General features: G+C 42.5%; 1 long non-coding RNA gene across 1 annotated transcript; it reads right to left on the minus strand.

Moving 5' to 3' along the window:
- Positions 1-1,353: 1,353 nt before the first annotated feature.
- Positions 1,354-12,320, minus strand: LOC115081144. The gene is made up of 2 exons (XR_003853737.1): positions 12,155-12,320; positions 1,354-1,848 (listed from the first exon to the last, which is right to left on the minus strand). It is a non-coding gene; the product is annotated as an uncharacterized LOC115081144 (long non-coding RNA).
- Between the last annotated feature and the right edge of the window lie 13,524 nt (positions 12,321-25,844).

Raw genomic sequence — 25,844 nt, forward strand, 5'->3', positions numbered from 1 at the left:
TGCGTGAAATTGGGTGCATGTGTGCACTCAGACTGACTATTTTATAGCATGCGCGCATATGTTTAAAAATGGCCGTGGCCCTGGGCGCAGGCTGATATATGTGAGCAAATGTATGCCCATGTGCCAGTTTGAAAGTTACTGTCCCTGTGAGCTGTAACACTGAAAGGGTACCCAAAGAGTCTCCTCCAGACTACACATTGGCTCAGCTATCTTCTGTTGTGGCTGTTGTGTCCAGAGCCTCAGGTCTGGGTATTGGAGGCGATGAGTGTTTTTCAGGGCTTAACAAGGTCTCACAGACACAAATGGCTGCTCCGTTGCCCAGCCTGGAGCTTCCTGATAATTCATCTCCACAAGCTTCTCTGGACTGACACATTGTGAAAGTGAGGACTCTGGAGGAAAAACCCCTCACCTCTGCTTTTGTGCAGGCGAGTCAGAGCTCTGCCTTCAGGATACTCAATTCACCATCAGAGTAGAATCCCCCTGAGGGAAGAATATTTTAACTGTATGAATTAATATTAGGGTTTCTGTTTTAAAACTGCTATCTTCTGCTGATAGTTTCGGCAGCATGTCAGTTTCTGACTGCAGAAAACATGGTAGCACTTGACAATAGAAGGAAGTCGACACTACTGGCAGCTCAAAGACTCCACTGAGCTCCAAGCCTTGAGAAATCAAAAATGTTACCCCCCCCCAAAATAGAAGTTATTAGTTATGCATGCTAACAAATATTGGAGCATTATATGCCATTCGTGATTGTTGAATGGATTAGTGATTATTATAATGCCACAGAGCTACTTTTTCTACCAGTGCGTCATCTTTTATTTTTAAAAATACTTCAAAGTGGATTACATTCAGGCATTTGTTCCTAAGGATATGGCGGGGAAAGTGACTTACTCAAGGTCACAAGGAACAGCAACAGGATTTGAATGCTGGCTTCCCTGGTTTGCAGGATGCTACTTTAACTGCTAGGCTACTCCTCATCTCTGTTGTAGGGCAGCACAGTTTGGCATAATTCCATTTGCAAAGCTCCATGTGCAGGCTTTTAAGTTCATGTTTCCTAGTTTTTCTCTCCTTAAATTTACAGCACAGCAAAACCTCAAAATTAATTTGCTGCTAATCAAAGGCCAGCGCAGTTCCAGAAGAATCTTGAAATTGCTATAATTATTGTATTAGCCAAGTGACTGCATTTTGTTATTGTGCCTAAGCACCATGTGGAGATTCCTTTTACATGGCAAAAAAAAAAAGACTCAGACAACATCAAATTGGACATCAAACATATTTCCACCTCACATGTTTCCTAAGTCCGGGCCTCCATCTCTTATTTTTTAAGGTCTGGAAAAAATGCAAATAGAGCTCTGTATTTCAAATACTATTGCATTACACAATGGACTTTGAAGAAATGGCATCCTTTTCCATACGTGGCAATACAATTGTTGTGAGAACTCAGTCTTACTGGTAGACAGACTTCATTCATGGTATCATAAATTAGGTATTTAACATGACGTCAACATTTAGTTTTCTCTAAGTTTAAATCAATTCTTAATTTAACCGGAGTCCCAACTTTTTAATATAAATCCTTCCCCCCGTTTTACATCAAAATTTAATGGACATTCATAACACCCCACGGTATACGGGCATTACTACTGCATTTTTAAACTGCTAAAGGGGTCATCTTTAATCATTGGTCCAGACTCAGTTCCGTATTCAAAATTATTTTTAGATTTGTTGGCATGATCATGCTTCGCATTCCAGCAGCTTCAGGAACCTCTCTGGTATCGGATTCATATTCCACTATTTCAGGAATTTCTCATATGTCATGGGATTATTCTCCTTTCTTATCTTGTCGTTTTTCTAAAAAACAAAATCATTGTCACAACCATGTTTCTGGGATTTCGCTTTTTATACTCGCTTAGATGACATACTTACTAATCCACAAGTATTTTACTGCGTTCTCACGCCTCTGGAGAAACCTCCTACTGAACCAGAGGAAAATATTTCTGTCTAGGTGTCCACCAGTCTCTCCCGATGCTTAAATAGTTAGACCCAAATCTAATTGGAACCCTCCCATCCAAGGGGACCCTGCAATTAATACTTTCCACATCTGAGATGTGGAAAAACTTGAACACACAAAAAAACCCACATTTTTTCCAATATGTCTTTGGCAGAAAAATTGGCACTTACCCAGTTACAGAAAAGATCTGATTTTCAGGCCGCAACAGTAAAAATCACGGGAGAGCGGGCGAGCGCCTGCTCTCCCAGCTCGCACACAGTCCACTCTCCTGTGCGCACAATTCAGTAAATAAAATTATTCAAATTAGGGCCCGTGGCAAAAAGAGGCGCTAGGGACACTAGCGCATCCTTAGCGCCTCTTTTTGGACAGGAGCAGCGGCTGTCAGTGGGTTTGACAGCTGACGCTCAATTTTGCCGGCGTCGGTTCTCAAACCCGCTGACAGCCACGGGTTTGGAAACCGGACGCTGGCAAAATTGAGCGTCCGGTTTTCAACTCGCGAGCCACGGGCCGATTTTACATTTTTTTTTTAAATTTTAAATTATTTTTAACTTTTTGGACCTCCAACTTACGGTAATATCGCCATGATATTAAGTCGGAGGGTGCACAGAAAAGCAGTTTTTACTGCTTTTCTGTGCACTTTCCCAGAGCTGGCAGAAATTAATGCCTACCTTGGGTAGGCGCTAATTTCTGAAAGTAAAATGTGCGGCTTGGCTGCACATTTTACTTAGTGAATCGCACGGGATAACTAATAGGGCCATCAACATGCATTTGCATGTTGCGGGCGCTATTAATTTCGGGGGGGTTGGACGCGCATTTTCGATGTGGTATTACCCCTTACTGAATAAGGGGTAAAGCTAGCGCGTCGAAAATGCGCATCCAAACGCGGGATAACAGTGCACTCCGCCGGAGCGCACTGTACTGTATCGGCCTGAAAGGCGGTGCTGTGGTGGTCATGAGCAGTGAATATTACCGGTAGGAAGTTCTCTGTCAGGTACAGAACACCAGTTTCTACAAGCCTCTCATAGAAGATCCCACGCAGGAGACCTTACTCGAAGTTGAGAAATTAGTGGAGATGGGCCACGAGCAAGGATACCTTACTAATGCTGAAAAAGAATTTCTGATTAAAAAACACCCTAGCCACCAGTTCTCCATATCGTCCCAAAAATACACAAAACATTAGAGAATCCTCCGGGGCATCCGATCGTATCTGCAAATGATTCAGTATTAGAGCCGGTATCAATTTTCTTAAATAAAATATTACAGCCCTTTATCTCAAAAGCACCATCACATGTCAAAGACAGTTCTAGTATTTTGCAATACTTAGATACACTCGAAATACCCAAATGCAGTTTGCTAGTGACGATGGATATAGAATCGCTTTACATGGTGATTCCGCAGGACCAATCAGCTAAGGCGGTATTTGAAGTGCTGGAAACTTGTCCTCTCCCGCAGCACATACCCTCTCAATATATTGTGGATTTACATTCACTAGCTCTCAATAAAAACTATTTCATGTTTGAGGGGAATTTTTTCCTCCAAATTCGGGGCACGGCAATAGGTGCCGCAATGGCACCGGATGTCGCAAATATTTTCGTGGCATCTTTTGAGCTTGCATTTATCCAGAATTTTCAATGGCAGCAGCATATCATCTGCTGGAAGAAGTACATAGATGATGTACTTATTATATGGGATGGCTCTGAGTCTGATTTCCTTGAATTCTTTGCGTGGATAAATTCTCTCGATTCCTGTTTAAAGTTTACCATCAATTATCACAGCTAGCAAATAGCATACCTAGACATTTTGATTATTTAACAGAGCATACACCAGTATACACAGGAAAGAAAATGAAAGGAACAATCTCTTACGTTATGATCGGAGAGTTAATGCACCTGGAAGAAAGGGAAACACTAGAGAGGGTTCCCTATAAAGCAGTACTGGCCAACTAAGTCCAACTGTGGTTTACTCCATCCTTCAACCTGATATAGCTAAAATTGTATGTGTGACAAGTACTTATAGTCTTGATTTTCTTAGGGAATGCAATAGGGAAATCAAAATAAATCCCTGTAAGCAATGGGGTAAAACCAGGACTGGATCAACCTGTCTTGAAAATCTGGAGCCAATTGGCAACCCTAACTGGCAGCCGAGAAGGAGGAAGCAGCCCAAAGCACTGCAAAGCCACGATCCTCCTCCTCTTTTTGAACATGGAGGGTGAGTGAGGTGATGAGGACAGGGGCAGCAGTGATAGTAGCTACCTGTGGAGGTGGGGGGAGGAGACATGGAGAGGAAGTAATGTGCCAACCCAGCTGCCACCCATGAGGTTTCTCTTCTCAGCAGAAAGATGTTTTAGCTTGTCATTGGCAGTGGAAAGTTTGTTAGGGTTATGGCCCCTGCAGCCCATCCTGTTCCAAACAGCTGTGCTGTGGACCACAATATTCCACCCCTGCTGGCCAACCCCCTTCTCCCCTCATAAGACATTGAAATAAGGCCTTCCTGGGCTGAATGAAACCACCACATCATCCTGCCTCCCCTCAGAAGATGTTGAAGGAGGCAGGAAAGCGCTCCTGCCTCCTGCACCACAGCTCAGCCATATGGAATGGCACCAGCCTTCCTCAGGGAGATGAAATTTAGGTTTTTCTGCAGATTAACCCAAATTGTATTAGTTAATATGATTTGCATGAACTTTATTTGAATATCAATGAGCTACCTTGCATAAATTCGCATAGAATGTAACTCATTATTTATTTATTAGATTGATTGTAATTTGTAAATTCATAAAAGTAAATATTCAGGAAAAGCATACAACCAGGAGAAATAAAATTACAAAAGCAATAACCAAGAAAAATAGATATTGCTCAAGTTCACAAAAAGAAAGGGAAGGAGCAAAGTGCCATTCTCTTTGTAAACCGTTATGATGGCTTTCCGAATAACGGTATATAAAACTCTTCAAATAAATAAATAAATAAATAAATAAAAAGATATAGCAATTAAAGGTAAAGCAATTATGCACCTCTTAAAATATTAACGAGAACCACAGAGATTATAGGGCAGGTATGGAGGATTCCAGTGATGATGATGTCAATCCCACCCCATTGAGTGCCTGTTTTTCAGTAATAAACTGAGTCAAATGCATAGGATCATAAAATACATATCTCAAAGTAGCTAATTTTATAACACACTTTCAAGGAAAATTTAACCAAAATATACCACCAATTTGTTGAACTCCAGTTCTTAACCTAAGAAATTGCTTCCTCTTGAGCTGAGTAACTCTGGATATATCCAGGAACATGGGAACTTTTAAATTGTGAAATAAAGCATTCCTCTTACGAAAGTATAACCTCAAGAGATAGAAACTCAGTCTGAGTCTGCCAAAAAACTAACAAAGTAGAAGATATTATTTCTTCTTCACTTGATTTCTCAAGGATAGCAGTCAAATTCAAAAAGGCTAAAGAAGATTGTATCCCAGGAACTTCAACCCCCATCTAATTTTTTTTACAAAAGGTGCCATGTAATACATTTTTGATGGAATTAAATTCTCTGGTATTTTCAAAGTCTCCAAGAGATACTTTTTAAACATTTCAACAGGAGTTAGAAGTTTCTCCTTGGGGAAATTAAGATGAAGATTCTTATATCTCAAAGTATTTGCAAGCACTTCAACCTTAAACTTGAAAGTTTTCTTAACCAAAGAGTTTCCCAAATCTTGTACCACTGAAACTGAACTTTGTTGCACGGAAGAAATAGTTCTTTGATTGCCTTTGACTTCTCTAGAGAGAGACTGAACTCGAAAAAGAAAAAAAAAGAGACATCTGAGTGAAAATACCATTGATGGCATTCCAAATACAGTTCACATTAACATTAGCATGCCCAATTAACCTGCACTAGACTTCATCCATTCAGTTGCTTTGCTCCTAAACTATGGAACAAGATACCACTATCCTTGCACCAAGAAATTTCCTACCTCAGCTCAGGAAAAGAGTCAAGGCTATTCAGCCAGGCCTTCATCTAAATTCCACTGTTCAACTGTGATAAAACTGTGAAAATGACAGTAAACTCCCTTATCTCCTTCTGGAACTTAATCATGAGACCATCCTTTTCCACTACTGGCCATTTTTATTTATCTAGTGACTCTCTCTTCCATAGCACTAGGTTTCTGCCCTCCCATTACTACTGCACTATTGTATCTTCCATTTATTCTGACTCCGTAATCCATCTGATGAACTCATACTGCTACCATTCCTTCTACTAGCCCAAATGACCAATTTAATCCCCTTGTACCTCCAATCATATCTTTTCAAGCCTTCCTTTGTGTTCCCTATGTTGATTGTAAACTGTGAACTATTGTAATAGATTTATTTATTTATTTTTTATTTATTTAGATTTATATTCCGCTTTTCACACTTTTTTTCAGCGCTTCAAAGTGGATTACATTCAGGACCTGTAGGAGTTTAACACTAATTTTGATAGTAATCTGCCTTAAGACAAGCTTGGAAAAAAGCAGAATCTCAAGTGTTTATAAATAAAGAGTTCAACACCAAAGTGTGTTAAAGTTAACATAAAGTTAGTGCATGTTAAAGATGCGCATTACTGCTGCATTAACCTTAATGTTCTTTTGGACACAGGTTCCGTAGACCTAGAAAACGTGATCATTTATTGCTGAAAGATTTTCTTTGTCACAAAAAAGACTCCTAGTATTGCAGCCATACAATTTATATATGATGGCAGTTTTGACAGTTTCTCTTGTAGTCTAGACTCTATACAAAAATGTATTTAGAATTTCTCAAAAATATAGTTGACTTTTGTGTATATATCTTTATCTATATGTATACTAGCTGACACAGTAGAAATTCCCCGGAGGCCCTAAGAATTGCCCTCCTCCCCCAGCCTCAGCACAGCCTGTCCTCCCACTCCTAGCCTCAGTATAGACTATTCAGCTCTATCAAAGTTTGCCCTCCCCCTCCTTCCATAGCACATCCACCTAAGAAAATGTATTGATGACTCTGATTTATTGCCTTCCCCTCCCAGACCCAGAAAAGCCTGCCTATGTCCCTGCAGCCCCAGCCCAATCATAGCCTGCCCTCACCCTCCAGCTGCCTCAGTACAGTCTGCAATTCCTGCCAGTCCCCCCAACCACAACACAGCCTGCCTCCCATCAGCCCAAACCCCAGCCACTCTAGCCTCCAGATATCAGCCTCATTCTCTGAGGGCTAGGAACTCTTTGTACCAAGTGCACACATACAAACTCTCATCAACTGGGATCTGTATTGGGACCCTTACTTTTCAATATATTTATAAATGATCTGGAAAGAAATACGACGAGTGAGGTAATCAAATTTGCAGAGGCTACAAAATTGTTCAGAGTAGTTATATCACAAGCAGATTGTGATAAATTGCAGGAAAACCTTGTGAGACTGGAAAATTGGGCATCAAAATGGCAGATGAAATTTAATGTGGATAAGTTCAAGGTGATGCATATAGGGAAAAATAACCCATCCTATAGTTACACAATGTTAGGTTCCATATTTGGAGCTACCACCCAAGAAAGAGATCTAGGCGTCATAGTGGATAACACATTGAAATCGTCGGTGCAGTGTGCTGCGGCAGTCAAAAAAGCAAACAGAATGTTGGGAATTATTAGAAAGGGAATGATGAATAAAACGGAAAATGTCATAATGCCTCTGTATCACTCCATGGTGAGACCGCACCTTGAATACTGTGTACAATTCTGGTTGCCGCATCTCAAAAAAGATATAGTTGTGATGGAGAAGGTACAGAGAAGGGCAACCAAAATGATAAGGGGAATGGAACAGCTCCCCTATGAGGAAAGGCTGAAGAGGTTAGGACTTTTCAGCTTGGAGAAGAGACGGCTGAGAGGGGATATGATAGAGGTGTTTAAAATCATGAGAGGTCTTGAACAGGTAGATGTAATCAGTTATTCATTCTTTCGGATAATAGAAAGAGTAGGGGGCACTCCATGAAGTAATGCTAGAAATGTAACTGTTCATGTGACTGCCGTATGCCGGTCACGAAAACCGATGCCGGCATCCGGCAGTCACGTGAACAGTTACACTTTTAGCATTAGATATGCAGGGAGATGTGTTTTAGCCTGGCTCTTGTTGCTGCTGTTTCCTTTAAAGTTCTCGGCGATTGCTGAGTGACTTTTCTTCCAGTCTCTTGAAGAGCAGCTGCTTGAAATGCACGTCTTGGGGTGGGGTGATTTTCCCTTTTGGTAGTCCCCGAGAACCTGTTTCATTTCTGGTTCACTCCTCCTGCTGTTTAACAGTTACAAGTTAGATCTCCTGTCTCTGTCCCGCTCCTGAAGTGAGCTTGACTCTTCTTCCCCAACCCCACTGTCTTTGGGTTCGCGTTAGCAAGGATGCATCCTTGCTAACGTGACCCCCTAATTTAAATATTGCATGGCGCCCCCCCCCCTTTGGGGCACCATGCGCGCATTAAGAGAGTGGGCGCTAACTGTTCAGCGCCCGCTTTCTACGCGCCTTTATTTCATCAGCCTATGAAAGCCTAAAACATATTCTGGTGTTCTTTAGTATCCACTGCTGAGCAAAGTATGGAAATAAGTCTTTGGGTCCTCTGGTGTTAGAAAGAATGTGGGTGCTGTGAAAGATGAAACTTAGATGGCTTGTGAAGTCCTCTGCTGGGGCTGCCAGGAAAAATATTCAAATGAGCCTTCCAGTTTCTGCAGCTGGAAACAATGTGAGAGCTGTGAAATTTGAGCCTAGTCAGCTTGTGGTGTCCTCTGAAGTCCTCTGCTGAGACAAGTATGCCGATGAGCTTTCCAGTCCTCTGCTGCAGACACCACTTCCTCCTAAGTGCATTACTCTCCATTTTATAGATGTTTTACAGCTTTAAAATATTTAAAAGTGTAGGAATTGTGGGGATATTAGCCTATACATGGCTGTAAGAAGTTAGCAAGTAGCTCGTTTAAAACAAATCAGAGAAAATTCTTTTTCACTCAATGCATAGTTAAGCTCTGGAATTCATTGGCAGAGGATGTGGTTATGGCAGTTAGTGTAACTGGGTTTAAAAAAGGTTTGGATAAGTTTCTAGAGGAAAAATCCATAAACTGCTATTATTCAATAAGGAATAGTAGCTTGAGATCTATTTAATGTTTGGGTACTTGTCATGTACTTGTGGCTTGGATTGGCCACTATTGGACACAAGATGCTACACTTTATGGACCCTTGGACTGACCCATTATGGCATATCTTATGTCATGTTCTTAAAATTTTAGCATATTTTTAAAGCTTTTCCATTTAGAAAATCTGCTTCATTTCAGAATTAGATTCATAAAGTATGAGGAATTATTTGCAGGTTTACTTCCACCAACTTTTTGCAAGCAATATTTTATTTTTAACTGTAAATAGTCTCCCCTGAAGTGTAAAAATATATTTATATTGATTTAAGCATATTTTTATACATCTTACCGGTGTTGACGCAAGGAAAGTTGCACACACATCTTTGCACAACCCTTTTTCTTTGAAATCAAAATACTTCCGCTATTTTTAGCTCTTAAACATTGGAATCCACCTTGCCCTGCCTTCCTTTCCACATTATAATGACTAAAGCTGTTAAAGATTGCTTTGCTGCATTCACAGCTGCTACAGGCACTAATCTTTCCAGTATCTTTTTTATACATTATTAGCAACAATTACTGTTGATGCTGGCAGTAATGCTTATTAATATCTCAGACTCAATGTGTAGGATTTTCTTCCAAGGAAAGTGCTATATAAACTCCAAGGTATCACAAAGAAATGGCAAGCAACTCTCAAAGCAGCCCATTAATCCTAGCGTTTGAGGTGAGTTGTAAATAATGCCCTTCTGCTCCTTTTTTGCCTGTCCATATTCCGAGCCCTAAATTCTGGCCAGAAAGAAGGCCCAGGATGGAGGGAGACCACCACCAATTCAAAAGATATTCTTATCTGCCCAGTTGCAAGAGTCAACCAAATTAGTCAATGTCACTGCAGTAGCACAAGTCCAGGGTCCCTGTGACCAAGACAGAGCAGACACTGTTTGGGGCAAAGTATTCTTAACAAGATCCATCCCATCCCTCCCCCCAAAATAGCACACCTGAATACAGTGAGACAAAGAGCAATATCAATAGCAGGCCCTCTGCTATGGAACCAATTACCTCAAGAATTAAGACTAGAATCTAACAGCAAAATGTTTAAAAAAGCCATTAAGACCTGGCTCTTTCAGCAAGCCTTCTCTTAACACAGGAAACAAATGACCTTTACTCATTTTATTAATGATACACTTATTTAGCTATTTTTAACTTTAACATCGAGGAACGCTAACAGTACTTGATTGCATTTTAGATATTTTATATATATTCTTATGACTCAAATGTTTTTGTATTTTAGGATATTTAATAGTATGTTTAAAGATATTTTTAATATTTAATATTTCTGTATTTTGTCATCTTATCTAACTGAATTCTATGTATTGTAAACCGATGTTATGTACCATACGAACGTCGGTATATAAAAACAAACAAACAAATAAATAAATAAATAAAATAAGATTTTAAAGAGAAGTTTCCAGGAATAAACATGGAGCCTTTGTAATACTTTGTCATTTATGCTTTCTGCTTTTCAGGAGATCAGTGAGCCAGTAACAGTTTAATCCATACATGGAATTCTAAATATCAATCTGCTTTATGTATGTATGTGTGTATGTATTTGGATTTTTAGGCAGTCTTTCCAATAATGCCCAAAGGCAACTATCAGCATAATTTCATAAAACATAATACTTCAGTATCTAAAACAATAATATAAGCAATAAAATAAATTCATTAAACATCCTTTTAAAAATCACCTAGTAAAATAACAACCTAAACAATAACATGTCTTGCTAGATTAATATATGTACTGTCATCCTATGCTCCAACACAGCCAATGCTTCGTAGGCTAATTCCCCTCTGCAGAACTCTTCTATGTAGCATCACCACTTCAGAACTCAGCCACTGCTCAAGCAGATGCTTTTAATCCTGCAGAGAGCTCAACAACCAGGAGTAAACACCTTGCTTCCCTACCACCTGTCAGTCCCTGACAGGCCCTGTCAAATTAGACCCAGCCTTCTCTATACCAGCCAAGCTATACTTCATAAATTGGGCTGCCAAGTGATCAGTCCATGGCTCCTGTCACTGGTTTAAACCTCGCTTCTCTAGGTACAGTTCATGGCTCCTGTCACTGGTTAAACCTCGCTTCTCTAGGCACAGTTCATGGCTCCTGTCACTGGTTAAACTTCGCTTCACTAGGTACAGTTCATGGCTCCTGTCACTGGTTTAAACCTCGCTTCTCTAGGCAGTTCCTAGGTCCTGTCACTGGTTTAAACCTCACTTCTCTAGGCACAGTTCATGGCTCCTGTCACTGGTTTAAACCTCACTTCTCTAGGCACAGTTCATGGCTCCTGTCACTGGTTTAAACCTTGCTTCTCTAGGCACAGTTCATGGCTCCTGTCACTGCTTTAAACCTCGCTTCTCTAGGCACAGTTCATGGCTCCTGTCACTGGTTTAAACCTCACTTCTCTAGGCACAGTTTATGGCTCCTGTCACTGGTTAAACCTCACTTCTCTAGGTACAGTTTATGGCTCCTGTCACAGGTTTAAACCTTGCTTCTCTAGGTACACTTCATGGCTCCTGTCAATGATTTAAACCTCGCTTCTCTAGGCACAGTTTATGGCTCCTGTCACAGGTTTAAACCTCACTTCTCTAGGCACAGTTTATGGCTCCTGTCACTGGTTAAACCTCACTTCTCTAGGCACAGTTTATGGCTCCTGTCACTGGTTTAAACCTTGCTTTTCTAGGCACAGTTCATGACTCCTGTCACTGGTTTAAACCTCGCTTCTCTAGGCACAGTTCATGACTCCTGTCACTGGTTAAACCTTGCATCTCTAGGCACAGTTTATGGCTTCTGTCACAGGTTTAAACCTTGCTTCTCTAGGCACAGTTCATGGCTTCTACCACTAGCACTGCCCAAGCACCGAATCAAGTGTCTGCGGGCTTGGTTTGAGGAAAACCATGCCCTTACTGCCACCACTCACTGTAGCTTGTAATGGGAGACTTAGATACTGCACCTTACCCAACTACAGCTCCATCCACCCACCAGCAGTTTCCTATTATCAGATTCTAACCTGTTTGGCAAGCCACATCTCCTTGAGGGGGTTTCCACCAGTCCTCTCCCACCCCCATCGGTATTGGCCCTGGTTCTGGACTCTCCGGCATGTCCACCTCCATCTCCTCCATGTCTTCAGCTACCCGTAGTTGTCCTTCTTCCTGTTCCTGTCCAGCCCCATCACCAGGTGACCACCCTAGCTTCTCCCAGTCCTCCTGGGTGTCCCCGCCCTCATGCTGAGGTGTAGGCTGTGCAGTCCCTCCCTCTCTGTTCATCAATCCTCCCCCTCCCCCAGTGCCTCTCAGAGAAAGAGCTCATCCCCTAACTTGGGTTTTCTTGGTATTTTGAGGATTCTACCCAGGTTTCCTGCCTCAGCCTCTCCCAGGGTATATAATAACCATCACAGTACCCATAACATAATACATTAAAATAAAATAAATATTTGAATAAAGCTCATGAAGAAAACAAAAAGCAGAAAGTATCAATGTCTGTTGATTAAAATCTAAAGGGTGGAAGATGTTTCCCACTTTACTTGCTGGGTGACTGCAGCATGGGTTTCTTACATCCTTCAGTCACAGTTCTTGCCAGGCTTGTTTGTGATGTTTGCTCTGATATGTGTCATCAGACCTGTCCCGCCAACCTCCTGCTAATTTTGGGCATGCTTTTGTAACCTCTGAATGCAGCCTAACCTTTTTTGCGATCCAAATTCTGTCCTTTATGTGCATCCCCTTGTACATTTTTGTGCTCATCCAAATTAACCCTTTTAACTATGCTCCTGGATGAACGGAAATGCAGAACTTGCTCAGCGTTTCTTGCTTTGCTAAAGAGCTCAGTGCAAGTAAAATGAACAGGGTTCACTGCGGATGTCTACACTCCTGTCCTTGCATTCATTTTCATTTTTACCAGCTTCTCCTTCAAAATATGTTAAGCTTTTGTTTCCGTGGGGTTTTCTTTTTTTTCCAGTCCCTATGGCATAGGTGACAAAATGAATCATGACTCCTGAGACTATGCTCTGTGCAGGTGCATCTGATGCAAAGTTATGCATGGTAATAAAAATGCATTTTTTTTTGGGTATCTTTGTTGAGCAATACAGTTCATTTTATGCTTTCGCTGAGCAGATCTCTGGTAACAATAATCTGTCATCACTCATGTGCTGGTGTTTTTTTTTTTTCTTGCTTGTTTTAAAGCGCCATTTATCCTGAGTCTTCACTTCTGCTTAACTGTCATAAAAAGAAGCTGCAACATCAACATTTCTTCTTTGCTTTTTGCTCTACTTTATTTTCTCCCATCCTTTCGGACTCTCTGAGCATTAATAAAATCAGTTTTTTCCCCCAAGGCTTACACTTTGCTCATTTGCAGGAAGATAGATAAAGAGAGATGTTTTCAAACTTTTCATGAAGCTGGTCAAAAATGTTAACCATGGCAAGTGAGCCCTGCAGCCTCGAAATTCCTACCAAACAGAACACGGAGGTGAAAAAAAAAACTTAAAGGAGGATGGATTCAAGCTCCTTCCAATTTATCTGACCCTTTACTGAACTAGCATGCGACAGAGCCATTAAATTCATGCACTGTGGTTCAGGCTTGGGGTTCGGTTGTTTACCGTCTGAGATGCTACAACAAATAATGCTTTCACGATGGAAACCAAAATGCTACACGAATGCTCATCGGCATGCCAGATTGTGGGGGGAAGTTGCCTGGTGGTGGTGGAGCCGCCAACTGGGTGAGCAGGAGGAAAGAAGCTGTATTTATTCATATTTATTTGTTCACATTTATATTCCGCCCCTTTCCTCTGAAGGTCCAGAATGGGGGTATGAAACATAAAGCATAAAACACAGTAACAAACACAATAACAAACATAAAACGATAACAAACACCTCATTATAAATATCAGCATATCAACAAATTCAACTGTTGTGAGTGGACTGTTTAGTGGACCCTTGGGCCGAACTGTGAGAGACTGGGGAGAGGTGTTCTATAGTCTCTGGTGAGTGACAGGCCGGGAGGCGGATACCAGGCAGGGGCTGGATGTGAGCTTCACCCTGGAAGCCGGTACTCCCCCGGGAGGAGCCCGTAGGAGTCCAGCCACTGGGACTTAGGTGATTCACCCTGGAAGCCGGTACTTCCCCGGGAGGAGCCCGTAGGAGCCCAACCGCTGGGACTTAGATCACGGAAGCTGGAGCTGGAGCAGCAGGCAGGGATCAAGAGACAGGCAGGAACTGAAGCAGGCTAGGACTGAAGCAAGCAGGAACTGAAGCAGAACTGGCTACTGGAACCAGACAGGAACAGAAGCAGGACTGGCTACTGGAACCAGACAGGAGCTGAAGCAGGACTGGCTACTGGAACCAGACAGGAGCTGGAGCAGGGCTGGCTACTGGAACCTGAAAACAAGCTGGAACTGAAGCAGAACAGGTTACTACAAACAAGCCAGACAAGAGCAAGACTTGGGCACAGAGCGAAACAAGTCTCAGGCAGGAACGGAGTCGCTAATGTGGTAGCGCACTCCGGGGCACGGAGCAACAGAGGACCGCAAGGAACCCCGTTGCAAGGCAAAGTCCTGGGCTCCGCGGCGGCCTTACATAGGCCGCAGCATCTGACATCATTGATAGGGCAGAGCTTCCAATGGCAGGAAACGGCCTTCATAAGCATGGGTTCCGCGCGCGTGCGCACCTAGGGAGAAGGCATCCAGGCAGGGCTTCTCGGCGGCGTCCCCCCCGTGGGGATGCCGTGAAACAGGCCGCAGACCCTCGGAGACGGGCTGGGACCAAGCAGGTAAGTGCCCAGTCGCGGCTGCCGCAACTGGGACCGCAACACAACTACAGCAACCACTATATATTAATGAAAAAATAATACATTTTGCTTACGGCTCCTACATGTACATGAATATAAAACCCCCAGAAATGATGGTTGCAGAACACTCAGTCTTAACTCTCAACTATCCGGAAGGGAAAAGTAAACAACCATGGCTAGATAAATTTCCTAAAAGTTAGGTAATCTCCGATAGCCTTCAGCTTTTTAGGAGCAGGGTTTCATAGGGATGGGTCTGCACAGTAGATTGCTTTCTTATGGGTCATGGTATATTTTGTCTGTCCTACCAAAGTAGTTGACAACAATATCTCCATAAAGGAGAAAGAAAGGAGGAAAAAACAAAGGGAGGATGTGGAGCAGAAGAAGATAGGGAGCGTGAAATGGGACAAAAACAATCACAGGATGCAGAGTAGGAGAAAGTAATAGAATAAGAGAGATAAGCAGGTCTCTAATAACTTGGAAAATGATCAGGAAAAATAGGAAGGTAGGAGAATACAGAGAAATTATTAAAGGGAATATTTATTTTGGGTGATCTGATTCTCTCAAAGGGGAGGGAGAAAAATCCTATCCTTGAGATGTCCCCTGGGCCTACACAATCATGGATGTCCCTGGCAAAAAAAACAAATTTTACTTCACAGTGAGGAATCAATGAGCCAGAAAAGCCGATCTTCCCACGTTAGTAAAGGTAGGATTTAGATTCATTACTAGTTTTGCTTGATTGACATGCGGATGTGTATGGAATAAGAGTAGCACTGGTGGGAGTGTGCCTTAAATGACAGAGATATAGACACATGCCCCCAAGTGATTTGAGGGGGAATGAGAATGTCTGAAATGATTTGAGCAGGAGCAGGAATATTTCCAGACTGATGATGGAGGCAGTGGGAGCTCCTTCACAAGCTAACATTAAGAATAAAGGGCTTTTCTTGTAAAATGTATTTGTCAATATCAGGAAAATTAAAGTGTCATTTTCTTGCAATTTCTCTTTGAATCATGGAAAGATAGAACTGGAAGAGATCTCAGTAGGTCTGCCATTCCATCCCCTGCTTGTACATAGAATCCATTCTATCCAGATGTGTGTCTAACTTGATCTTTTCTAATTTTCTGTTTAATAAATTTGATATATTCGATTAAAAAATATGCATATAAACATAAACTCGATACAAAAGATCAAAATATTACAGAACAAATCAAGCCACATCTTTCATGAGTGTTAGAAAGAGATCTACAACATGATCAGCAATCGGCTTATTCTGTGCAATAATTTGCCTTTGGTTTTGAAGGAGGAAAGTGGAGTAAGATTTCTCAGGGAAAAACTTAAAACCTTTTATTTCATGCATTTGGATAGTTTCCTAGGGGAAGTTGTAATACTTATTATTTATTTTATTTAATCTGTTTGTAAATTTGTTTTATTTATTATGTGAGTCTTCTTGTACATCTGCATTAATGGACATGTTTTAAAATTGTGATTCTACCTTTAACAGCGTTGTTCAGTGGACAGAATACATTGTATAAATAAATAAATGAGGGCAAGAGTGAAAGAAATTCAACTTATTAAATATCAATGAATCATAGAAGAAAAAGCGGGACTGATAGGCTCCTATAAGCCATCATACCATAAAAATAACAGAAGCAAATAGAGCCCCAGCCTCATGGAAAATCTGCAGTAACTGAATTCAACTCACTTAAAGAGCGTGGCATCAATTTTCAAGCACCATTTTAGCAGGTAAGGAAACCGGTTATATTTTTAGGGGAAATTTTCAGCTGAACCTAACTAGCTATGCTTTTTGCTTAAATTATTCCCTAAATCTAGCCCAGCTTGTTGCACCCGTCAGTCGCAGACGGCTGCGACCTCTCATGCTCACCTCTTTTCTTGCTACTTCGTCAATTCTCGGAAGAGTGGCAGCTTCCGCCAGTGAATGCCGACCTACCTGGCATCCCTGGGACGGCATGGGCGATGCTGACTGCCATCTTGTTCCTGGATTCACCTAGCGTGCGCGCAAGGGCCATCTTTAATACACATCATGGCGGGAACCTTGGGGGCGTCCCCTCTGCATGATGTCACCGCCTCGCTGTATTTAAGCTGACTGGCCCCACACTCGGATGAGTTAGCAAAGAGTTCTCCTCGTTGCTGAATCTGCTTCTCCTTGGTCTTCCTGTTCCTATTTCGGTGGGGAACGCTCTGAGTACCCGCTTCTCGGGGGCTCTTCCGTGTTCCTAGGCTATCCGCTCCTCAGAGGGACTTCCTGCCTTGTTCTTCTGGAACCAAGCCTTGTGAGTTCTTCTCGCTTCATCTCTACCAAGCCTTGCTGGGATTCTCTCTGCGGTGTACCCCGAGCCTCTGGCCACTACCACATTCTCACCAGCAGGATTTGCTACATCTACCCTGCGCTGCAGGAAGATTGCTATTTCCTCTTCAAGTACTTCTGGGCTTCAGGACCTCAGACCTCCTGTACACCATCTGCCTTGTACAGTCATCCTCGGTGTACCCCGCGCTGCGGGCCACTACCAGATCTGCACACCAGAGGTATTTACTACTCTGTTGAGAAGACTGTCTGGCGTACCCCGCGCTGCAGACCACTAACGGATTGTCTCCTCTGAGGTACCTTCCTGGGTTTACCCCTCAGCTAAAGAACTGTACTTTGATTGCAGTACCCGCTCCACGGGTTCTGCTCAAGAACTGCACCTTTACCGCATTCCCAGCTCTACGGGTTATGCTCTCTCTTTCCCCCATAATAAAGTCTATCTTACAGCAGTATCCTAGCTACTGAGATCACGCCTACGGCGGTGAGGCCCATGAGCCTCCTCCCTGTGGGCGGTGACATCTCTCACCCCGGCCCAGGGTTCACATCCATAACAAAACATAACACAGCTAAATTTAGAGCCACTATTTATATGATTGGGATTGACTGCTAAACTTAGCCAATTAGTACAAAAAGTCAGCACTGACTATCTCCTTTGCAGGCAAATTTATTTATGCATATTCATTGTGGATATCATGAAAGTCTGACTGGCTGGGTGTCCCCCAGCACAGGTTCTGGAACCACTGGATTAATTCATAATCTTGTCCCAGCAATGTCCAGGAGCTGTCCCTTTTATGCCCAGATAAATTTGGCCACATTCTGAATTTAGGGAACGAAATATATATAGTCAGTAGGGGAAGTTTTTGAAAAGTAGACCTTTAACTAGCTAAATACAAAATTTAGATAAATCTTTGGAAAATTGATCCCTGTGACTCCAGCAATGATAGCTGAAGCTACCAAAACATATATGTAGGGTTGAGTCATTTGCCTTCAAGGCAAGCCTGCTCAGCTCAGATTGTGGCTCAGTGAGGGCCCCTGCAGGCAAGAGGGCCACATAGCAGACAAGTTCCTTACATATCAAAGATTAAGAACATAAGAATATAAGAACTACAATACTAGGTCAGATCAAGGGTCCATCAAGCCCAGTATACTGTTTCCAACAGTGAACAATCTTGGTCACAAGTACCTGGCAGGATCCCAAACAGTAGATAGATTCCATGCTGCTTTTACCCAGGGTAAGTAGTGGCTTTCCCCAAGTCTACCTGGTTAATAAATGTTTATGGTTTCATTCAGGAACTTGTCCAAATCTTTTTTAAACCCAGCTACATTAACTGCCTGTTAGGATCCTGCCTACTATGCAGCCTCTGAGCTCTTGCTCAAGCCATAGTCTCCATGGGCTCATGATTCAGCAGGGCTTGGCCTATTTAACCCTGCTTAATGTACTTCTTGATGCCTTGTCATCGAGTTTACTCAGCTCTCTTCTTGGCCCTGTTCTATCTTGTATTGCTCTTTGGCCTCTGGGGCTCCCAGCTCTGTCTTGCTTAACTCTGCAGCCTTCTCAGGCCTTCTGCCTAGCCTTAGTCATGTGTCTTTCTGAGGTCTTCTGTCTAACTCTATAGCCTTCTCAGGCCTCCTACCTAGCCTGCTGCCTTTCCTAGTATATCCTTGTCTGGCCTTCTTGCCTTATGGTTAGTGACCGATGGGCCAGGTGGGCTTTTAAATACTGATACATATATGCCATTGACTTATCAATAGCTTTTATATGCATAAATGCACTTTAAAAGGTAAAATTTAAAAGAGATGCGCATGCACAACATAGTAAATGTGCATGCAAATAGTGCATATTCGCGTGCATGCTATTTTTTTAACCCTTGCACATACATGCACAAGTACTGATTCGCAAATACATTTATTCTTGTAAAAAAGGGATGGGTTAGGGGCATTCTGGGGCAGGGTCAACATTTACTAGCATAAGTTGAGATTTTATAATCTGCGAACGCACTGTGTGTATGACTGTTACCTGCACACAATTACTTCTGCTATTTATTAGGTATCAGTCAGAATAAAACCCATTATAGCCAAAAACTGACTGGGTGAGGAATCTGGGTGAAGTTCTGGCTGAATGATGAGAGGGGTCTTGATGACCTAGAGACAGACTGGGCAAACTGGTGGACTAATTGGTAAAACTGGTCATTTTTTCACATGTGCGTGTTACAAAATGTGCTGATTTGCATGTGTAAAAGCCAACAAATACTGAGGAAAATATGGAAATAACATTTCCTTGTGCAAATGCTTAAAACCTGCAGCACACATACGCACGAATAGGCATATTTTAGATAATGTGCGTACAATTGCAATGACAATATCAAATTAATGTGCATGTGTGCTCGCACCACATAGGTGAAATTATGGGCACACGTCTGCCTGTTTTAAAGTTACTGTCATAGATGTTATGCCTTCCATCCGCGGCAGACCTGTGGCACGGCCCCCTCACCTTCTTACACAGACTCCAGCTTCTGATTCCTCCTTGCTAGCAGCAGTGGGCCGCCAGCTCTGACTTCGGGTCGCCCCTGGTGCCTCCAGCTCCGCCACAGTCCCCGGCATTTCAGGTCAAGATGCTTGTCGGGCCTCTCCACATGGTATGAGGAGAGACGCCACTACCCGCGCCGTGTCCCTCCCTAAGCGTGTGCGCGAGCAAGACTGATCCTTATGAAGGGCCCGCGGCGGGAACCTGGCCGCGGCCCCAGATGATGACGTCAAACTCTTCAGTATATTTAAGCTTAGGCCTCACTCCATAGTGTTGCCTTTGCAACAGGTCTCCTTGCTACTCGAGTACTCGTTGCTGTAAGAGACTCTTTTCTCCTGACCCTTGTTGTTCCTGGTTCCTGTTCTCTTCGTTCCTGCCCTGCCTATGCTTTAGATTGACTGCACGGATTTCGACTTCGCTTCACCTGACTATGCTACAGCCTATCTCCAGACCCAGACCTCCGGTACGCCTGACTATGCTACAGCTTATCTCCAGACCTTGACCATTGCTTCGATTGACCAACGCTACTGACTTCTTTGTGATCAGACCATTGCTTTGAATGACTAACGCTATCGACTTCTCCGTGATCAGATCTCAGCATTGCTTGCCACGACTTCCACATTGCTGCTGGCCCTAATCCAAGCCTGTCATTGACGCCTACTCCTTGGACGTGGATTTATTAGGCTTTGGCCTACCTTTGCTCGAGCGCCCTCAGTCAGCCTTTGTTCCATTGGCGCCTGTGTTCCAGTACCTTACCCAGTCCAGAGTAGGACTATGAAACTTATCATCTGCTGTCTCTGGGCTGAACCAACCTCTCTTGTTATCCAACCTCGAGGCTCACCTAAGTCCTGCCGGTCCCGGCACCCAAAGGCTCAACCCACGGGGAACAAGGGCTGGTATAGGTGAAGCTCCAGCAGCCTCTGCCTATCAGCCCACTCCACCTGCTGACGGTGGGGACCCGTAGGTCCTCGCCTACGGGTTGTGTCAACCCCACCTTGGCCCAAGGGTCCTCCTCCGACGCAACAATAGATCCTGATTTTAAAAAGCAATTAGGTGCTTAAAATTGGATTTTACACATGTAAGTGCAATTTAGCCATATAAGTGAGCTTTTGAAAATTGCTACAATAGATGCCACTGAATTCTCCATAGAATGTAGCCACGTAAAGTGCACGTACGCGGGTAAATTGCTTTTTAAAATTGCTACGATAGCAAATTAACCTTTACATGCATAATTCCTTTTAAAATTCACCTGTAAGTGCGTAAATGAGTTTTGAAAATTGCTACAATGGTATGTTACATTTACGCAAGTACCTCCTTTGAAAATCACCTCCCCTGGTTTTTCATCTTGAATCTGAGTTCACCAGCATCTGAACATTTTGATAATGAACAGAACTAGCAAGCTAATTAAATGAAAACACATCCGATACCATCAAAAGCAAGATATTTATATTTGCCTACAGTACATGATGTGTTTTACACTTGATAGGTGGTGCCTATAAGTGGCAGTCTAGCTTATAAGCAGTTTACACTCCCTGTGGACCTTGGATGGGAGGGGGATGTGCCAAGAAGACATTGAGGAGAGTTTTCAGCATATGTTACTGAAAAGAGTAAACAATTTTGCGTCCATGAAGGCAGTTCCCAGTTGGAAAACATTTCATGTCAGTGTAATAATTCTTTCTCCAGTACAGAGGTGGCATAGGGACTTACAATCAGCAAAACAAACCGATGGCACAAAACATTTTTAATTATTCAGTATCACCTAAAGCTTTGCACTGAAATAAAGGTGAGAGTAGAGAAAACCACTATTAGCAATTCCATGCATTGCTTTTAGTAACAAAAGTGAACCCTCCCCAAACCCCCCCCCCCCCCCCCTCAATTTAAACCTTGATATGGTATTTGGAGTGACCCTGGTTTATTCTGACCTTCAATTTAACAAAGTGCAAAGCAGTTCTATTATCCCATATGTACAGCAGATGTAAGCGTCAAATTATGAATAATTCTGGTAAAATCAGTGACAAGAAAGAAAAGAAAGAGTGGCTAAGCATGGTGATTTCAGAGGTGTGTGTTGAGATGGGAGCATAAGAGGACAGATGCAGCAGGGAAAGGAGAAATTATGATTGGCCCACATTCATTCTGGTCCAAATACAGGCATTCCCTGACTAGCTACAATCTGCCTTCCCCCAGCCCATAGCCCGACATCATATCTAATACCGTTGTAATCTGTAATCCTTTGCACTCCTGTACATAATGTATATAATAATAAGCAAATATGATGTTATATAGCATGATATGTACCAATAGTTCTCTATGTTAAGAACCTACGCTAAGAACTTATAATTACTTAGGTTCAAAACTATTTGCCAGTTGCTCTATATTTCTATGCCTCTCTCTGCATTCCCCGGCCCTTATCATGTTATTCCCTGTTAAAATGTATTTTCCAAGCTTTTGTTATGATGTAAACCGATGTGATGTACACACTAACACCGGTATAGAAAAGGCGTTAAATAAAATAAAATAAATAAATAAATAAATAAATAAATACATTTGTTATATAAATGTCTCAAGAGCCTTTGGGATTAGAGGAAAAAAATGCTTCAAGTTATAACAACAACCGGTTGACTGGGGAAGTCAAATGCTTTTAAAAAAAATATTTTATTTTTAATGAATTTATTAAATCATTCCAAGAAAAGCAGAATATAAAAAATATATAAATAAAAAAAAAGAAACAATAAGCAAGGAATGAAACAAAAAAAAGGAAAAAAATAATAACTAATAATAAAAAAATACATAAGAAGGATAACAACCTGCATAGCACTTAAGTCCGAAGGTACTTTTCACCCGGAGGCTTATGCACATATGTCCGCTTTGAACATTTTCATTGCCTGGGACATGCATGGATATACGCATACAAGATCATATCTGCTCTCTGTGATGGTAACTTTTAAACTGGCGTGCTGGCACACATTTGCATGGTCATTTTATAATACATACATGCATGTTATATAATCGCCTGGCCATGAACACACGTGTGCTGAATTTTAATTGGCTATGCACCTGTGCGTGAAAATCCTGCTTCTACTGCATAATTTGGGGACTTTTAAAAGGGGGCGCGTGCTGCCAATCCCAATTTTACCAGTTCATCCCCAATTCGCCCAGTTAAGAGACAGGACCTCCAAACCCCCCTACTCTTTAATAGCCTTCACATCCCCCAGTTAGTCCTGACCCTTAAAACCCTGCAGATCTGCCTAGTTTTCTTTAATTTTCAACTTACACGTCATCCATAGCAGAAGTAAACTTACGCAGCCGGGGGCCTCGGTGTGCGCCGGGGTGCACAAGCATTTACACGCACATCTCTGGTTCATGCCCCGAAATGCCAATACCCCACCCAGACCACGCCCATGCCCTGCCCCTTTTTTAAATCTTTGGAGACGTGCGCGCTGCGGGAGATACGCTCGTATCCGGGCAGCTTTTAAAATCCGACCGGTGCCCCCGAGTCCAGCTTATTCATGCATGTTCTAGTAATTAATGCGTGTGCCGGGCTTTTAAAAATTCACCTCTGTCTGTGCAGATCTACGTGCAAGGTTTCCACAGACTTTTACACACGTAACCAACTCCCTGCTTGATTCTCAAAGTGAAATGTACACATGCAAAACACAAGTCTACGTTCCCAAAACACTTTGACAATTAACCCTTGAAATGAATCCTTTAACAGCAAAGCCCACCGAAAAAAAAAAGAGGTTGAAAGAATTCCACTGAAGTCAAAATAAAAGCCACTCTGGAAAATGCTGGGTTCATATGAAAAAAGGACCCACAAGGTTGTAATTGGTGTAAGGGCATCTCACACCTGTCCTTCCTGAGCAGGAGCTCAGCGTCCCAACAGCCTCTGGGAGTCTAGGGAGAGCAGGAGTGGTGATGGTGTTTGACAATCCTCAGTGAAAGGCGTGGCATTTAAAAAAAAAAAATTCTGAGCCCTGGTGTTTCAGGTTTCAAAGTGGTGGATGAAGTGGGACGGTGAGGACTGGAGTTCCAGGGGAGAGGGGAGAGGAGGAGTGGGCTAGAGGTAAGCATGTTTCACTTATCCTGGGCGGGGGCAGCAATCCACCACGTTCTGCTGGCAGAATGTTAAAAATTTTGAGGGGCCTTAGGGGGAATGAATAGGGACCAAGTTGGCAGTCCCAAAATGTAGTACATTCAGATAGGGGGGTATAAGGGACTGGTATACCTGGGAACCTTTGAGCTGTGGTCAACTTGAGATTGTTGATTGTTCCTCCCTCTACCTCCTTCCTCTGCTAATGCAAATAAACTTTCTCTGTTCCACCTCCCTCTGCTAATCCATACTCTCTCTCTCTTTCTCTCTCTGCCCCATCCAAGGATAACCCTAGCATTCTCTCCCTTCCTTTCTTTAAATTGGTTGCTGTCCCTTTTTGCTGCTGCTGCAGCAGAAAAACAAGTTGTCCTCCAGCTGGACTGCCAAGGAGCTCTAAGAATATTAACAGTGCATTTCCCGATACCTCACAGTGCATTGCACCCGTATGCACAAATCAAAGCGTAACACCACAAAGATGAGACCAGTAAATATTGAAGGCTTACGCAACCTGGGATTAATTTTGGCTTCGGCTTGCTTGCTTTCTTGGTTTGCTATTTTTATTCACTTATTTTTTAAACACCCTCAACTGTGCTCTAGCTAGATAGTCTGAAAGATGATCCTTTCCTCGACTGTTCTGTTTTTTAATGATGTTTTTGTCAGCAGGGATGATCCAAGCTGCATGTGATGACCTGTGCTCCCCCAGGAGCTAGCATACATAGCCTCACAATGGCCTGTTGCTTTATAGAGCTATATGTCAGTCAAGGGCTGTGCCAACCATTGTACTTTTCTCCTGGCTTGTGATTTTTTTTTCTCAGATTTCCTTTTAATGTCTTAGGGGAGTACTGAGAAGGTTGTGTGCATTTGAACAAGATTTCTCAATGTAAAAATGAAGCTTGCTTCTTCCACGTCTAACTATGTTAATTCTTACTGACATAAGGAAAGATACTATGAGGAGCTCTTGGAACCTTTAGCCCCCTTCCACCTATCTGAAATCACACAGTAATGATACATTATGCTATCTGCATTATTCCTACAGGGGATGTTAAGGATTCAGGCTTTACTGCCAGTGTCAGCACAATCTGTAAGTGACATCTCTGTACTATAAAGGCAGAACGTGTCAGCTGCATAGTGAGGAAAATTGCAGCAGAAGTTCATCTGATGACTGCTCAGTCTCCTGCTAGGACTGTGAATGCAGGGAAGTATTCCTGACTGTGCCAGGTAAGGCAGCAGTGCCTCCTGCTCAGCCTATTTGGGTCAAATGTAAGTGACACTGTGCAGTGATCTTCACCCCTCCAAGCAATTCAGCCAATTCATGCTTCAGGGAAAAGTAGGAATAAAAGAAAACATTTTAGAAATCATTTTTATGATCCACTTTGAACATGGCTGCTAGCGCTCATCTTGGACTCTTGGCATTTGAAGCCACGGTACTCCTCCTGCATTACAAAAGGCGTTTCTACCAGCCTAGCAGGAAAGATAAGGTGGGAGCTGAATATTGCAGATGCGCTGGGCAGAAAAGTTATAATTATAATTGCATATCTTAACTTAGCTGACTAAATCAGTCCCAAGCATGCCCAGAATGTGTTAAAGTACTGGCCTCCACCACCACCATTAGCTTTCTAAAAATCCATACAACTACCAAAATCAGTCAGGCATTTGTCTAAAACATCTGGTTCCCCCCCCCCCCAACACATTGAGGTATGGATTTTAACCATGGTCACTCCATTCAGATTACCCTAGCCTGATTGTGATTGTTGAATTTAATTATCACATTTTTGGGGGAGTTCATTTAGGACCAAACTCCATGGGTCCATGCCCCAAGTCTTTTAAGTACCTGATGATCTGTTAGATGCTTATGAACTTTGCTTAATATTAAGGCATTTAAATGGATTATATACATATGTTGTTTACATTAATTTTCTATATATATGCCATCCTCCTCCAGAAAGGAATCAGAGCAGTTAAACATCACAAATGGACGATTGCAATGCCC

The sequence above is a fragment of the Rhinatrema bivittatum genome, chromosome 1 (genome assembly GCF_901001135.1).
Source record: "Rhinatrema bivittatum chromosome 1, aRhiBiv1.1, whole genome shotgun sequence".
Classification (NCBI taxonomy): domain Eukaryota; kingdom Metazoa; phylum Chordata; class Amphibia; order Gymnophiona; family Rhinatrematidae; genus Rhinatrema; species Rhinatrema bivittatum.